The 17684-nt window shown below is 32.2% G+C and overlaps 1 protein-coding gene across 2 annotated transcripts in view; it reads left to right on the top strand.

Annotated features, from left to right (window-relative positions):
• The window catches only part of LOC117176050 (dentin sialophosphoprotein-like), a 209391-nt gene that overhangs the window by 55883 nt on the left and 135824 nt on the right, over positions 1-17684 (top strand). For both annotated transcript variants that reach the window (XM_033366043.1, XM_033366042.1), the window contains exon 2: positions 13425-13472. The gene's annotated coding sequence lies outside the window, so the exon portion shown is untranslated. The remainder of the gene's footprint in view (positions 1-13424; positions 13473-17684) is intronic.

Here is a 17684-nt window from a genome sequence, read left to right as displayed (position 1 = left end):
CACTGATGTTTTATATTCTTCTCTTAACTAGTTTAACTGTAAGCAACACGCTGTCAGTAATTTATGAGTCTATGTTGTCTTTAGGTATGATCGTTGAACTATTTCTTCTACAACATGCATTTTGTTGAGTTTTCTACATATATTTCTACTATATTTTTACTATATGTATTATATTATATTAAAGAAAAAGAGAATGTCATTGATACAGGGTCAGTGCTGCAATGAATTTTCTACTCGGAAAAATTGGATTGTTTCAATTAATTATTTCAGAGACGTGCATCAATATTTTCAGATTATAAAGCCTTCACTGATCTATTTGTTCTTTTATTTGAATCGTTCATTTAGCTAATTGTGTTTATTGAGTATTATATGCCGGGTCGTTCTCTTCGAACGGTCAACTGCTCTTGGCCTGAGTGACAGAGATCTTGCCCTCCTCCGACAAGTATGCGGCATTAGTCGATAGGAGTAAAGATAGTAGTAGGAGTCAATGAGTCATCAAAGGGAAGTTGGGTGGATTCAACAGAAAATCCGTCAGAGTGGCATCAGGCCTGTATGCAAACGGCCCACGCAGCTGAATAAATAAAGATGCACACACTTTTCTTAAGAACCTTTATTTGCCACTTTGTCTTCAATCGTCTTCTTTTACAATGGCTCCAGAAATAATTATGTCTACAATTCACAGGAATAATTTATTTCTGCTGTATTTGATTTGGTCAATATAAGACCCTTCTCTCTTCTTCGGTTTCCAAGTTTTCATCTCGTTCTGAGGAGCAAATAAATAATGTGTAGTTGAGAACAAGAAGAAGACTTTTGAAATGTGATGTACTTTTTCGTCAAAGTTGTATACCTTTTCATGTAGTTGCAACCCACGATTCTTATGCAAAATGCAATTTCATGTGAGTAGGTAAGTGGGATCTGAGTTTAAATAAAATATTGGAGTGTTCAAACAAATTCCTAGTGTGGTTGTTACTATTTTCAAATTGAAGAGGATTATTAGAGGAACCTAAAATTGACTCATTGCTCTAATTGTATTACGCTTAAGGTTATTCAATTAGGAAAAGATGTATATAGATGCATTTCAAGAATTGTGGTTGAATATGCCTAGTTTTAATATATTGAAAAAATGGAAAATTTGAAAAATCTCTCAATGTAAAGTACGGACAAGCTTCGGGCTCTGAAGTGCATTAATCCATAGTTGGTGTTGATTCAAAGGTGCTTGAGGTTCTTCGTAGGACATGAATCGTCTCGTGTGTCTGGAAAAAGGGGTAGGCCTGCATTCTAGCCTCCAGACGATTTAAAACGCTAGAAAAAATAATTGTTATTTTAATATCATATGCGATGTTAATTTGCTTGCAAGAAAAAAAAACTAGTTCAGAAAGGAATTTTCTCAAGATGATATATCAAGAATGCAGTGTGAATGCAATTGAATTACATCTCTGAATTTTTGTTCTCTCTCATCTGAAAAGGTGTTTCCGGCGGAGAAGGCACTGAGTGCGAAGAAAATGTCAAACGGATGTCACGCACTTATGTTATGGGGGTACCTCGCGTACATTTTAAATTATGATACTCGGCATGATGGAGCTTGGCCCGTGCACCATGAGGTTCAAGAGATCGTCGACCTTCTCCTCGATAGTCATCTTTCCAGAGACTTGGCGAATATGCTAATGTCAGAATAGCGAGCGCGCTAAATCATACGCTTTCATGCATCGGAAACGGGTCTTTTAGAACTAGCAAAAAATTTCCTGTAACTGTACAGAAAACAAGTCAAATTTTCTATTCCTGTGCACGCAACGAACATCAAAACAAATCTCATTTAGGATTCCAAGATGCGCAATTACTGAGGGAGGCCGCAGAACCGAGAAACTGGAAATGGCCGGGAAAACGGGGAAATGAAATTGAATTTATTTCTTTACTAGTGGTATTTTGTCTAATTTTTTCGTAGAGAAGATTTTTCTTACTAATTGAATTACATGATGGGCACTGGATCGAATGTTTCTTAAGACCGGGAAATGACAGTAAATTCTTTTGTTGATCGGAAATTAAACAAATTTTCAGGAGGAAAATCAATCTCTTGAATTGAAACATGATGCAATGCAATTAAAAATAAATTTTTTTTCAATTTGTTTTTTTAATATTAAGTTTAAGTTGCTTAAGTTTAAATTTCAGTTTACAATGCATAATTCTAAAATATTTTACTTCAGAAATTTTAATTTTAGGTCTTCATTTTGAAGCGTACAATTTCCAGTGTAATAAATGTTAAAATACTCTATTGAAGACTTAAACAATTAAAAATTAAAAGCGTTTGAATTTTGAAATTGGGTATAAAAACATTCCAACTTTATTAACTCTAAATATAAATAAATAAATTATTTTTTAAACTGAATTGTAGTTCTATTATTAAAAACTGAACCTTAATTGATTTTATGTAACGCATGGTTTCCTCGATTTCTTGGCGTGGTTTGGAACAGCGTAGTCGGTCTTGGCCGGTGGCACTGTATTTTACCGGCGGCTGACCGTAAAAGTGTACTTTGACGACCGCGGGAAATTCGCACCCATGCGCATTTGTTACTTCGACCCACGTGCACTGTTCAGTGCGGTACTTGTCCCTTTAAACTAACCTCAAACCTGAGACATAATTTCATGAGAAAGCTTGGAAACCGCACTCTTGTTACATAAAATATCGTGTGCGAAGGCAGCTGTCTTTATACGGTCTCGCGTGTTAAAAAAACTCACGCTCGACTGTAAAAAGACTACTTTGCTGCCTTGGGGCACAAGTTACTATTACAGAATGATTCTGAAACTGTAAAAAATAAAAAATATACAGATGTTTCAATTCGAAAGCCTTAGTGTTTAGAAAAAATATAAATGTCCAATTGTAACTTTATGAACTATTTTCGATATTGAAATAATCTAAAATTAATAGATTCGTAATTATTGGATGCTTTTAATTAATTTCAAATCCTATTCAAATAAGGTTTCAGTCTAAAATATTCCATTGTTAACCCATTTGATTTGACATTTAATTTGTGCGTGCGGCTCGCAAGTCTGAGCGCTCCTAGGGCGCGCGATTGTTGGTTCTCGCGCTTCGCGCTCGATTGTCTATTTACCTCGCACTTCGCGCTCGGTCTTTATATTTTCGCACATTCCTGCGCAAACCCTTTAAAATTAAGACTCAAAATATCCACCAGTGTAATTTTGTGATTGTGAATTCTCTTTTGTTAAAAGAACTCAGCTCGAGAGTTTGAGCGCACCTGCGGCACTCGACTGATGGCAATCACACTCCGCGTTCAGTCTTTGCATTTCTCCCGCATTCGTGCACAGACCTTTTAAAGTCAAAGATCAACGGACCGACAACTGTAATTTTGTGATTGTGAACTCTCTTTTGTTAAAGCTCTTTCGGCTTTAACAAACACATTATCATCACGTATCTCGTGCTTCGCACTCGATTTTGTTCAAAATGTCAACTTTTCCACATTATGCACAACACGTTTATATCAAATAAAATAAATTTTTTATGACTAAAGCAAAAACTACGGTTCCTATCAAAAATTAAGCTATTTTTTGGATAAACAAGTTTTGTTTCATTTTATTTTCGTAGCTTGTGTCGTTAGTCCAACCAATTTTATTTTTTTATTTTTAATGTTGTTTTTTTACGACTAAAACAAAAACTACGCGTTCTATCAAAAAGTGATTCATTATAATCGTGTAGGCCTTTCTAGGGCGCGCAATTTCAGCTTATTCATTTTTTTCGTATCTTGCATAGTTTGACAAAAACTTGAATCTTTGAATTTTATATTATTTTTGGTACGACCAAATTTGGAATTTTCAACTCTTCGACCAAATTAAAAAAGTTGTGATAATCTTATAGGGCCTTCAAAAACCAACGTTTTTCTTTTCTTGACTTTTTCAAATTATGCGTTCTTTGGCTTAAAATGTTCATTTTAGTTTGTTTTTGTGGATTTTGAAAATGCTTTAACTCTGATAATTTTCTTTTTATAGAAAAAAGTCATAAGGATAAATTCCTTGAGTTTCTGCGTACTATGAATAAACGAATCCAATATGATAAATTTTTCGAAAGTTATCGTGCCTACAGACTACTAAAGTGAAATTTTAAATAAAACCAATACCTTCTCATTAGGATGAGAATTTAAAAAGACTGTTACATGAATATCTAGCAATATTCAACTGTTCGTTTAAAATGAGCAATTAGAAATTAAATATTCAAAACTAAACAATTTTAAACTGAATTATTTGCAATAAAAAACCTTAAATCGTTACAATTTCATAGTTCTAAATTTAAACTTTAAACGTTACCACTTTAAATGTTCAATTAAAACAAATGTTATATGTAACTGAAATATGTATGTTTTATTTAATATGTAAGTTCGCAGAAATTCAGTGAGCATAGCTCACAAAGTAACGTTTGAATTACACAATTCTAATTAACAAAAAAGGGTAAAATTTTGGTATTTAAGTTTTTTCCGAATTGAAAAAGGAACTTTTTTATTTTTCAGATTTTTATTAGGCTCAAGGCGGTAAAATTAGTAATTTTTAACATTTTAATTGAGTTTCATTTGAGGAAATTTTATGTATTTTCTTTAAGTGGTGTAGAGACGTTTTATATTTTTAAGATTTTCATCGAGAGTTGTACGAGAAGAAATTTTGGTGTCCCAGTTTTTCTAAACCGGAAGAGGCCCTTTTTTGTTTTGAACATTTTTATTGAGTTGGAAGGATGGAGCTTTTGGTTATAATTGATTTTTTAAATTGTAAGATGCAAACTTTTACTTTCGAAATTTGTATCGAATGTTCGGGGGGGGGGGCAAATTTGGTATTTATAACATTCAGATGAAAAGGGGGAAACTTGTTATGTTCAATACTGTACTGAATTTTAAGAGTTTTAAATTTAAAAGAAATTAACTTTGAGTACTTTATTGATTTAAAAAATATATTGTTACGAATACAGACAGTACAATATTTCTTTTATCCAACAACATTTGTCTTGCCTCAAGGAAATGTATACGTTCTTCAATATGAAGAAATTCTATTTTCTTTCATGAAGACACACTATTATCTTCAATGAAAATCATTTTCGGGCGACAAAAAAATGATCCTGGGTCAAGAAAATATTGTATCGTCTGTATTCGTGACAATTTTGTTTTGAATTCAATTATTTTTTTGCGTGTGTAGCAAGTACTTACAATTAGAAAAATTTTCAGAGCGCATAATCTTGTGTGAATACGTGGAAGAGGCTTTTGCTTGATTTAAACAAGGAAAGTGGATTTTTTAACGGGAAAAGATTTCGCACGTTTCTAGCTTTACTCGTTAGAAAAGTAATGAAGCAATATCGTACCTCGTTTTGGAGAGCAACTTGTTTTTAATCGAGTTTTTTTTACAAAAATGCGGACGAATGAAAATTCTAGACGAGGACTAAACTCACCCAACCGAGTTTCCGTGTAAGCATCATTGTTTTAAAATCCTTTTGCTTTTTTTTTAAATTTCTGCACTTCATAAAACGAGTAATTTTACAGCAGGTCTGGATTTCAAAAGCCCGTATCGTTCGAATTTTTTTAGAGAATAGGCACACTTCCTCGAGTTCTGGTGCGCGGAATAAGTCTTGAAGCATGTGCACTTGTTGAGCAAGCTGTTCGTTTTCTGAATGACGATATAACAATGACCTCAGAAACCTAGAATTCTTCTTGAATTTTTCATGAGAACAACCTTAAATTTGATTTTTTACTCTTCGCTTGTAAAACATTTATTTTATTAAAATCGGAAGATTAATTTACATCCTTTATTCTTTTAGTATTTATCCTAATCGTTTGATATTTTCATATTTAAACTGCAGTAAAGATTTTTAAAGTATACTTTTTTGGGATATTCAACTTACAAATTATCAAAATTATTAGTTGAAATTCTCGATTTTAATTTAATTTTAGGATTTCAAAGGATTTCAAAATATTTTAAATAATTTCAAGGAACTTCACAGGATTTCTAATATATTTCAACAGATTTAGAATTGAACTATTTCGCAAAGATTTGAAAGGTTGCACAAAATTTCAGCGGTATTTCAAAGATCTCAGAAACATTTCAAGGACTTCTAAAGATACTGTAAAGATTCAAAAGATTTCACGAAGGCGTTGTACATACGATTTCAAAGATTTCAAACGGTTACAAAATGCTTCGATATATTCTTGAAAATTTCAAAATATTTCACAATTATGTCGGTAAGATTTAAAAAGATTTCAAAGATTTGAAAGACTTCACAATGATTTCATAAAGATTTCAAAATTAATTTCATACATTTTTTAGTGATTTGCTATTTTGTAGTTCGACATCACCAGTTGAGCTTAATTAACTATAGAAAAAATATTATCAAATTCTAAAATAACCTTTAAAGTATAGTAATTTTAATATTTCTAAGAAGTCAATAATTTCTTAATCATTTCGATCACTAAGGTACATAATATAAGTAATACTAGTCAGTACCTGTTTAATAAAATGCAACAGTACACATATTTTCGGGCAACAAATACTGCAAACTTTCTTTTTTTGCGTAGAAAACAGTTATTTGGATATTTGATTGATAAAGAGAAAATCCTTGAAAAACGTGACTTATTGATTTGGAAAACCTGGAAAAGACCTTGAATTGACACCTTAAAAATGTTTTTATTAAAGAAACACGTACATAATGAACCTGAAGATAATTCCTCTTCATTTAACAGCAACATGTTCTTGTTTTCTCCTTATTTTTACTCAACCACAGGTTTAATAATTTCTGTGAAAGGGTTCAACACTTTTCTTATTTACTGATGAGCATCATAATTTTTGACCATGCTTCTGCTGTTATTCAATTTATTTCGTTCACTCATATACATGTCATAAAACAAAATTCAACTTGAGTTCTAGCATTCAATTTTACATAATTATCCTTAACTTTAAATTACTATTCTGTGAAATTATTATCATCAAATTATTCACTAGGAAAAACAGTACAAAAGATGGTGAAGAATCGAATGAATTTTCACGCATTTAGAACAAAATGTATAAGTAATGATTTAGGTAATTGGTAGAAATAAATAAATATAACTGAATTTTTTTATGCTTTATACTAATGTTTGGAAAATGATTCCATTAATTGCATATTTTGATATAAACCTTTTTCAGCAAAAATTCCAGTTTTGTGTATGATTCGTATTTTCCTCCTGGTTTATTCATCGGTGGCTGATGCCTCAGCGTTCGTTCACTCTTTATAAATAGCAACTTTAAGCTTGATGCACGTCTCGGGCGTGGCAAACCTGGTAAACTTTTTCTGCTTTCAATGTCCCGCGAGGGCACGACAATGTGAAGAACACTAGACTGTTCCTATTCAATCCGTTACGGAAGTCTGGCTTCAGGGTCGAATCTTAGATTCTGCTGAGATTGAGAATGTTTCCCATAGGCCTCGCAATTATCACTGGTATTCCGCTCAATCAGTGATGAAAAAATTCCTGTGTTAATCGTTCAGAAGGCATTCGCTACTATTCAATATTAAATCATCGTCCATATTAGGGGAGACTGGGGTATGTTGGTGCGCTTTGACCTAAATACCGTATTAATTATGATTGAAATGTGATTTTGATGTGTGTATTTTTTTAAAGCGAAGCTCACATTGTCAGCGATTTAAAATCCCTCTTTTTAACCATGTCATTATTTGATATTTATTTAATTCATGTGTGTTGCATTTCCTCCGGCTTGCCCCATATACTGCCCCATATTTAGGGGTGCCATTTATTCAGTGGTGCAGTCCTAAAAGAAAAAGTGGCCTGGCAGTATAAAAGGCAAGTGAAAAGGTGGCTATTCAATTTTTGGTTAGGAATTCATTTTGTTCGGCTAAAAATTCTATTATTTGTTGGAAAATTTAATTTTTTTGCTGTAAATGCAACTATTTCTGGAGATTGTAAAGCAGAAAAATTACTCCAACCATTTTCAACTATAAGTTAATATTTTCTGGTCAATCAAAGTAAAGTACAAAACCACATTATAACCACTTACTCCCTGAAATGCATACGACACGCCGTCATGTAACGTATGTAATGTTGCAAGATGTAATTAATTTGAACATATTTAGAACGTTTGTTCACGCGTGAGTGCTCGCCTGAGTGACAGCCGCAGACCCCGCGCAGCTCCTGTTACACCTACCTGTGGCTTGGCGTCAATTCTCGGAAGGGCTATTGAAGGGTTTCACTGTATTTAATTTCTGTCAAAGATTTTTTATAAATAAAATAAAAATAACTACAATGAAAAAAAGGATAGCTGGCGTCTGCATATTCTGCTTAGCCTCGGCATGCTGGATGGTTGTTCTCCGCATCCTAGTAATATTTTAAGCCGAACCACCTTAGATAAGTGTAGCTACTAACTACACTGTTAAAAATAATATTAAATATAATATACCCATGTGTATTAAAATTAATATATCAAGCATATGAAATCGCTATTAAGAGCGACTATATTAAATTTCATATACATTCATGTTAATCACTTACAAGAAAAATCAGATAATTCCATTTTTCACACATTCAAAATAAGTTTAGCAGTGATTTTCGATTGCAAATAATAAAACATGAGACCTTCTTCCTGTTAACCAGAAATACAATTGGATTTCCAGTCAAAAAGTTCAATTAAGCAAATAAATAAAGACCTAACCTACAATTAACTGTCTTCGCCTTAAATTTTGACTACTCAGAGCGAAATTAGGAAAAAGTTTTACCCGTACATTGCACTTTCATAATAAATAATAATTCAGTCGACAAATTCTAGATTATGAGTTTAATTGAGAATATTTGACAAGATTTAAAGAAATTAAAGCACGTTGAGTTTTCACGCCCATTGCTATACTGACCTGTATATTAAATGTAATGCACATGTATATCAAATTCACTAAACCAATGCATGTTACATTTCAGTAGCGGTAGTGCATATTTGCTTCACACACATGTATATTAAACCCCGTACAGATTTTTCTGACAGTGTAGCAGTTAGCTGGCATTAGATGCGTACGGTGGCTATCCAGCATACTGATCCTGCATATGCAATAGATAGGGATGGAAAATATCCCAGTATTTTAGTAAAACAGATCTAATATTTTTAAATAATTAATCGATATCGATTATTTTCGAGTTATTAATTGACTATTTAAGTTATAAATCTATAAATAGTTCGTAATAAAATTTGAAAGGATAAGATAAGACATAAAATTGATATAATTAATTATTGCCTGATATGAATTATTGTTTGCGATCATTTTGATATCGTGACAGACCCATATTTGAGACGTCGTAGTAACAAAAGTAAAAATTACTGTAAACTTTAGCTTGGTCATATCGCTTCATTTATCGTTCAATTGAAGATTCTAATAGTTTGTTGCCAAACAAAACTTTTTTCAGACAAAAAAAGGTTGATGCCCGTGTTCTGTAATCTCACCAATAATTTGTATATAATTACAAATGTATTATGAAAACATGTCAACACTAATATTTACAAATAAAATTGAATGATTTAAGAAGGGGAGCTTTAGGTAAGCTTTTTTTGTTTGATTGATACTCTCCTTAATGAAAGTTACGTGCCAGAGGTTTTCAGAGAAAAATAAGCAATTGAAATTTTTAACAATTTTCGAGAAGGTCATCGAGCTGATGCAAAACTATTTGGAAGTGGCGACAGCTCCTTGGTAGAGCGCACGGAGAAAAATGCATGTTCAAATGTAGATGTTCAAAGGGTAAGATTGTAGCACCTAATACGCAGATATTCATACCAAACATTTAACATCTTTTTGAGATTTTAGGCGTAAAAATATTTTTATGTTAAACTGAAACACATTCAGATGTTAAAACCGTTCGAGCGCATGCGCATCGCGCCTTTATGGGTTCTACATTGATTACCTCTTTATATCTCATATTGATTGGCTGAATATTAGCAATAAATGACAAGTTCACATTGAATGACCTTGAAAAATGACCTGTGTCTTAAGGCCACGACTTTCTTTGCATTTTCCCGTTAGAGCCCAATAACTTGCATAGGGAACATTTTTTTCGCAGAGCTGCAGTTTTCGAGATATTTGGTAATGTTTCTTAAAAGGGTTGGATGTCTAACCCTCTGTAACTCGAAAACTGTCCACTTTCGGACTTTGTGCCCTCCAACACTTTTGATCTAGACATTGAGAACTACAATTTTACGTAGTTTAATCAAAATCGACCGAAAGGCATTTCGTGTACATTTGCTGCGGGGTATATTTATAAGTTCTTGCGATCATTTTAAAGGTAAGTCCATAGTATTTTTTAAATTCTTAAGGTTTTTTAGATTTTTTCCTCAGATTCTGCCCTAGGGTAAAAGTTGGTGCAAAAAGTCACAAAATGAAAAATAATATAATACTTATTTAATAATACTTACACGTAGAAAAAAGAACCCTATGTTTACTGAAAACCAAGTTAAATCTACTGATCTTCCATGTACGTATATGAACACCGCGACAGTTCAGTAAACGTTACAATTATATAGGTAACAAAATATGACTATCATTGGTGGTTACCAGTACCAATTGTCAAGTGGTGCTGATCTACGGTTCAGCAGATTTTACCGACCTAGTCGCTATTCTGCACAGTTCTTCGATGCTGCAATTACGAATTATCATGTCACTTTAACAAATAATATAAAGAGATCTAAGTTGTGTTAACGGTGTAAACTATAGTTTAGACAGCACTATAAATTGTGAAAAAGTATTACTAAAAAATAATTAATAAATAAGCGCACAGTTAATTCTCATATATATGTATTTCCGAATATAATTATAATTAATCTATATTTTCAAGTTAAAACGCTTATAATACAATTAAAATTGCGCACGCAATGGGGGGAGGGGGATTCGAACGCACAAACCTAAGCACGCAAGTCAATTATTTTAACCACTACTAGTACACGAGTTGCGATGTGTAAAATAATCTCGAAATCCATTTGTAACTGAGAGGTGGCGACCACGGGAACGACTTCTGAATACGCGCCCATTCCATCGCACCACAAAACAAAAGATCTCGCATTTGCCTCATATCCATATACGTAAGCTGAAATAGTAACGGAACACAAACACGTCTTACTCCCATAAACTTGCGATTTGTGAATAAGTTGTGCCATCCAAAATTGTGTTATTTTTTTATAAAACTTCTTCCTTGCTAAGTGGGAATATGGAGTAATGTGACGACTGTCACAGAAATGTCGAAAAGGAATGTTTTTTAGGTGATGCAATCCATCCGTTGCCGATAGCGCCGTGATTTCACGCGGTGGTCCGCGCGGATAGGTTGCGTTGCTAAGAGCTCAGCAAACCAAGAGGATCGGTAGCATGTACCGATCCTTCGGTAATGTCCACTGCATTGTCGTATTTTAATCATTGTTAACAATATTTATAAAAATATTATTCTTTTTTATTTTTTTGAATTATGTGGTGAGTACAATCATTGTGTCAAATAATTGTGCAAATAATTGTCGACATTACATTGAAATTGAGCCCAAGAAATAACAAAAATGTCCATTATTTCCAGATTATTCAGATTTTTCGAAAGGCCATCGTTACATGCTCCAAATTTATGTACAAATTGCTGAATTTTTACCGTACGAATTCCAAGGTGAAGTGTAGGGGGCTATTTTCACCAAAATTACGGTGCGAATAGCTGGATTTTTTAGATACACTTCCAGTCAACGAATATTACCCAGCCTAAGCTTTGTTCAAAAAAACAGAAAATTTATTTTTTATAGTAAAAAACAATATCTGTTTTTTTCATTTTTTGTGCTCTCCAAAAAAATGTGTGTGATTTTTTAAGGGACTTCTAGATTTTAAAAAGTCCAAATGAAATAGATGCGTATTTGTATTTTCATTCAAAATGAGCCCAAGATGACATTTTTTATTGAACCATTTTACATGTAGAACTTTTTTTATACATAAAGGAATATATTACACCAATTTCGATTGAAAAATCTGTTATGGCAGGTTCGCCTATCTCCATGAACCAATATTAAATTATAAAAATTTGAGCTCCTTTAGTTCAAAATATTTTTCAATTATACAATAATAAATTAATTACTTTAAGTTATTTAATTCTATACGCTTACAATTTGTCACTATCCTCTTTAATTTTAAAGTTGTTATATTTGAAGCGTTTACGATAAAATTTGGAAGTCTTCCAGGTTTTTACTTTCTGTCCGTTCGACACGTAAAAAGTTCGATTACCGAAGTTAAGCAGCTCACGTCTCGGTCAAAACTGGATGCGAGCCGTTGTACTAGATGCGGATGCATTTATTAGTTGTTAAGGGAGGAGCCTGCTTTAGAGGCTTCAAAAAATCGATTTTTTCGAGAATTTTTTGGGAAAGAATGAAATATCCGATTGAAATGAAACTTCCAGGGTTTATTATAAAATATTTCAACAGTCTTTTCAAATTTTTTCATTCAAATACAGATCATATTATGCCTAGTACAAGCATTTGGCCGAGGCGCCTCCACTATGCACTTGTCGTGCGGCGGGACAAATGCAGATCGCAATTTCCACCTGAAACAAAAAATCAGAAAAAAATGTTATTCTTCAATAGTGTAGCTTCTAGTTAAACCAAGAAAATTCAATAATAAGTGAAAAATTGAATAATTTCTCGCCAGATGAAAAAAAAATTTCACTAGATTGTTTAAAAAGTGGGTTAATCTCAACTTTCTGAAGTTTTTTTAGGTTCAACTTGAAGAAAATTTTATACTGAATACAATTCATTTTGTCTCGTTGCGATAGGACGTTTAGTTTTTTCCCTATCTTTCCCGCCAATTAGGAAAAATCGTGAAAATGGAAAACCGAGAAATCGCGTATCAAAGTTTTCGTATATAAAAAATCGTAATTTTATTCCACTTACCACATAAGTATGCTAATCGGCGATTCCTGGTCCATATAATTGCAAGATGTTCACGTACCGAAACACAAAACAAAACTGAACTCAAATGCTAGTATAGCTTGGCTCAAGCCGACTCTGCGCGCGCTCCTAGCGACCCGGCCGATCGTATACCTGCTCGACGCTTACTCACTATTCCTTTTGTACACTCCAAAAATATTTCGAGGATGCTTCTAAAATTTTATGGACACATTCTTGGATAGTTTAGGAAGACATTTATGCAAAAAAAAATCGATTTTTTGAAGCCTCCAAAGCAGGCTCCCCCCTTAAGCTATCGTCTTCACTCTCGAAATAATACTTTTAAAATTCATCAATATTTGCACTCTCTGGTCTGCCAGGGATATAGTGCTGCTCGACTTGTTACCACTTTTGGTTATAATTTTCAGAAGAAGGTTATAATTGTAGGCATTCAATGTATCTTTAACATAAAATAAAGCTTTAACTTCTAAATTAATTTATTTTTTTCTCTGTTCCAGATTTTCGGAATACGTGGATTCCATTTACGATGTCGGTCTCCTTGTAAGGTGAGAAAGTCTCTCTTGAAACATTTTATACGTATATAATCCGATTTTAAAATATCTCTGTAATCGATATACGCAAGTTATAAAGAAAGTATGTCATTGTCATTTGGTATAATACAATGATAACCTGGATGTGTAAAGGACAACGCACTTACTGATGCTTGAAAATTATTGTGCAATTTAAAAATCTAACTGGTTTTCCACGATTTTTTCGAACCCTGATCTTGACTTTTGCCATGAGCGGAAAATTGTCCAAGCGGCGTCGCTGACGATAATGATCAACTGATAACCGACGTATAACTGAGAAAATTGCTCCTTCGAAAGTAGGCGCATTTTATCGATAATCGTTGATACTTGTCGACTAGAAGTTGTCTTTCGTCTTGAAATCAGCTGTGGCACAGTTTTATGACAGCAACGAGCACTTTGGTTCACAGTCAGAATCAATAAAAGGCGTTAAGATTTTAAATTATCTTGACAATATAGATCATTATATTTAAATTGTTCTTGGCTTGTGCAATCCTTCTTTTTAGAGAAAGCAAAAGTAACGTTAAAGTAGTTTGACACAGTTAATCCAAAAGATGATTTTTATATATTTCGTAAACTGAGCGTTCATTAATTACGTCACTTGTAGTCACTTTTTATCAAGTAACAAGGCCAATTTAGCCACTTTAATCCATCTAATTTCAGATTTTATCACAACAATACATAAAATTTAATTAAAGTCTATGTACGATTTCTATAGTAATCCATATTATGAAAATGCTATTTAATATCAGGTTTCACACTATCCTCTCTACACCCCCCCCCCTCCCGTCCTTTTTAAGATTTCAGATTTTCCCCCTATTTTTAAGATTCTTTTCCCCCTTTCTTGTTTTTTCTTTAAATGCGAACTAAATTAATTGAACCCAATAAAAAATCCAGTTATTTTTGGTTGAAAATTAAGTCTTTTTTCATTGAAAATTCAGCTATTTGGTTGATAAATCATCTTACTAGGTTAGAAATCAACTTTATTGTTGCAAATGTATCTTCTCGGGATTAAAAGCCAACATTTTTTAAAAAAATTCTATCATTTAAAATAAAAACTTAACTCTTTTACTTAAAATGTATCTTTTGATAGGAAATTAATCTTTTTCGGTTGCAAATTTAACTACTCTTTAGTTAAAAATTTAGGTTTCTTGATCAAAAATTAACTTTTTAGTGATAATTAATCTTTTTGATTGTTAAGATTTCACCGTTTTTGGCTCAAAATACAACTGTTTGATTGACAATTAATAATCTGTTTAGTTGAGAATTCAGATTTTTTTAAAGATGTTTGTTTTTGGTTGAAAATTAATTATTTTAGTTGGAAATTTATTTCTTCGGTTAAAAATTGAAATATTTTGTTAGCAAAATTTAATTATTTTTTCTAACTGTAAACTTAGATATTCCGTGGCTTGTAAGTTTACATTTTTTGTTAAAAATTCATGTATATTGGGCTGCGGAGTCGGCAATATTAAAAATTAAATTATTTAAATTTATAATTTTCTGGTGTTCTAGTTCCTTTTGAAAAGAATGGAAATAAACATACGACAGTAGTAGTCATTTCTAGTTACATTTAACTCCATATTACTGACTTTCAACGTTTTACATTCCCATTCATGAGAGTGTAATATAATCTTCGATATCTGGTTTTTAACGGATCTTTACGTTTCGGTACTCACAGAATCCGAAAATCATACAATTTTGTCGGTATCTGTCTGTCTGTCTGTATGTATGGTTACATGAATGTTGTAGTCACTCTAACTTTTGACAGATCTGTCATCAAGTCAGACTTTCCAACTATAAATTAAAAAATTTAGAGCTTTTCAAAATATGAATAAAAAATTTTTATTTCAGAATTTTTGTCAAAGTTTCTTATAGATGGTTAGAAGACTTGCAAATTACCAAAATAACCTTTACAAATTCGATGAAGATTAGTGAAGTTAAATACTTTTGAAAATTTTGAAAATGTTCGTAAAAATAGAAAAAGTTCTCTTTTTCTAATTATTTATTAGTATGCGACGTTGCGTAAATATAAAATACACGAACTTTTAACAGGAATATCAATGAAATACTTTTTAAATAAATAATTTAAATCGATTACAATTTTTCTTCGCGTGATATTTTGTTTTTACCCGTTGCAGACTATTTTAAAACTTTTTAAAATGACAGGAAATGTCATTTTTTATGAACATTAAAAATTTTTAACGACGGAACTCAGAAATTTAAACTTGAATGTTGAATGTGAATGTTTCTGAACATTTGCAATTTTTCAGAAAGATGGAACTTAGAATTTTCTCCTTAAAAAAAAAACAGTTCAAATTTTAAAAAAGTGTCATCGAATTTTTGTCACAAAATTCATTGTTTGTAAGTCTGAACTCATGAAACCTTAAAATTTATGGTGTTTAAAAGATATTCACTCAATATATTTCCGCGCGTGGAACATCCATACGGGTATAAACATCCGTTTCTTAATCAAATCAGAAAAAGTAATTAAGTTACAAACAAAGTTTAACAGTTTTATTACTGCCAATCAGTGCCCGGCCAGCTACCGTCTGAGCATTCGATCATAAGATTTGCCCGATCAGAGCCCATTCAGCCCCCGACTGGGATTTTAACATAAATTTTGCCTAGCAAGTGTGCGTACAGCGCACGGCTAGGCTCTTAAAAAATAAACATAGCCTGGTCAGTTCCCGACCAGAAACCTTGTTGTGTCAGGGCTAACCCGGACTATTTCCACACGGGAAGCTATAGTAGTATACTCTATTGTGTAATCTTTGTTTACCTAAATTAATTGCTTGTCGCGTCATGTATTTGAAGTTTTGACATCTACTACGTGGGAAGACTTATAGGATTGCGTGGCGTGGCATGCATTCAGCGGTGACTACTATACTAGTAATAACAAGTTGTACAAAATATAACAATGCATAAGCAAAGCTCCGTAAATAAAGTTTTCGAACTGAAGTTTATATCATTTCTCTAGGTCTGAGAAGTAGAAAGATAATAATAGATGGGTTGGAGTCTAACAATCGTTCAAATTGAATAAATTACTTAAGTAAAGAATAGGGAAAACTATGCTAAAGTATGTCACTTTTAAAAATAACGTATTTGAATTTATTTGAATATAAAAACTAATTTGTTCTTTACACTTGAAGTACAATATTTTTCACGATGAATAACACAACAGGAAGAATTTTTATCGAGCTATGAAACGGAATAAAATGGTTTTATTTCAAAGTCAATATGTAAAACTTTTCCATTTTGCCCAAATGTGTGCACTATCATAATTAATTTTTCTACCAGAAGCGATTACCTTCAGAATATAGTTAAAATTGAAAGGATTGCCATTGTAACATTTTTATTTCAAAATATATTCAAAACTTATTAGATAAAATTCAAATTTTTGAAACATTTATATTTAAGAAATTAAGGCCCTAATAGGTAAGGGAGTTTTTATTCAAACGATTCAAAATTAAACATTTTTACTAGAAACATGATAAATTAGATCATTCCAAATCTATAGTGTTAAAAATTTAATAATTCTTGTTTAAAACCTTTTATAGATATATCATATTTTTGCAAGTTTAATAATTTGAAATTCAAGAGTCTTTAACTTTTCATTTTCAATTTTTAGCTTTTTTAAATTCAAATGTAGAATTTTGTGCATTAAATTTGTGAATTTAGGTGTTCTTGTTTGAATACGTACTTTATATTATTAATTCAGTTTTAAGACTTTTAATTTCAATATTTAAATCTCCGGGAACATTATTTAAACCCATGGATTTAGCATAGGAAAAAGGCAGCTTCCTTCATGTTTATTTGACTTATGCATAATTTTTTGCGTTCGCCTATTCGTCACCTATTTTCGAAAAGAATTAAGCAATTCATCTTTTTATCGCCAATAGGTTCAGTGTTGAATGCTTATTTCAATATATGTAGTGTTAAATGCTTCAAGCTCTGAATATTTCTTTGTGTTTCTTCTCTGTAACCACGCTGTGTCATTGTTGAATCATTAGAACAAATATCTCCTAATGATGGATTACTGTAGTATAACTCAGGAACAATGAATGGAAAGCGTCTACAAAACTGACACTTCAATCTCATCATAATCTAGTTATTCCTCCCACACGATGACATGGCATCACGAACTTGAATGCTTTACCATTGTTTTGTCGATACATCCTTCTCCTGCTCAAA

This window comes from Belonocnema kinseyi, chromosome 7 (assembly GCF_010883055.1).
Source record: "Belonocnema kinseyi isolate 2016_QV_RU_SX_M_011 chromosome 7, B_treatae_v1, whole genome shotgun sequence".
Taxonomy (NCBI): Eukaryota; Metazoa; Arthropoda; class Insecta; order Hymenoptera; family Cynipidae; genus Belonocnema; species Belonocnema kinseyi.
Note: the sequence above shows the minus strand (reverse complement) of the source record. Positions and strands in the feature narration are given on the sequence as shown.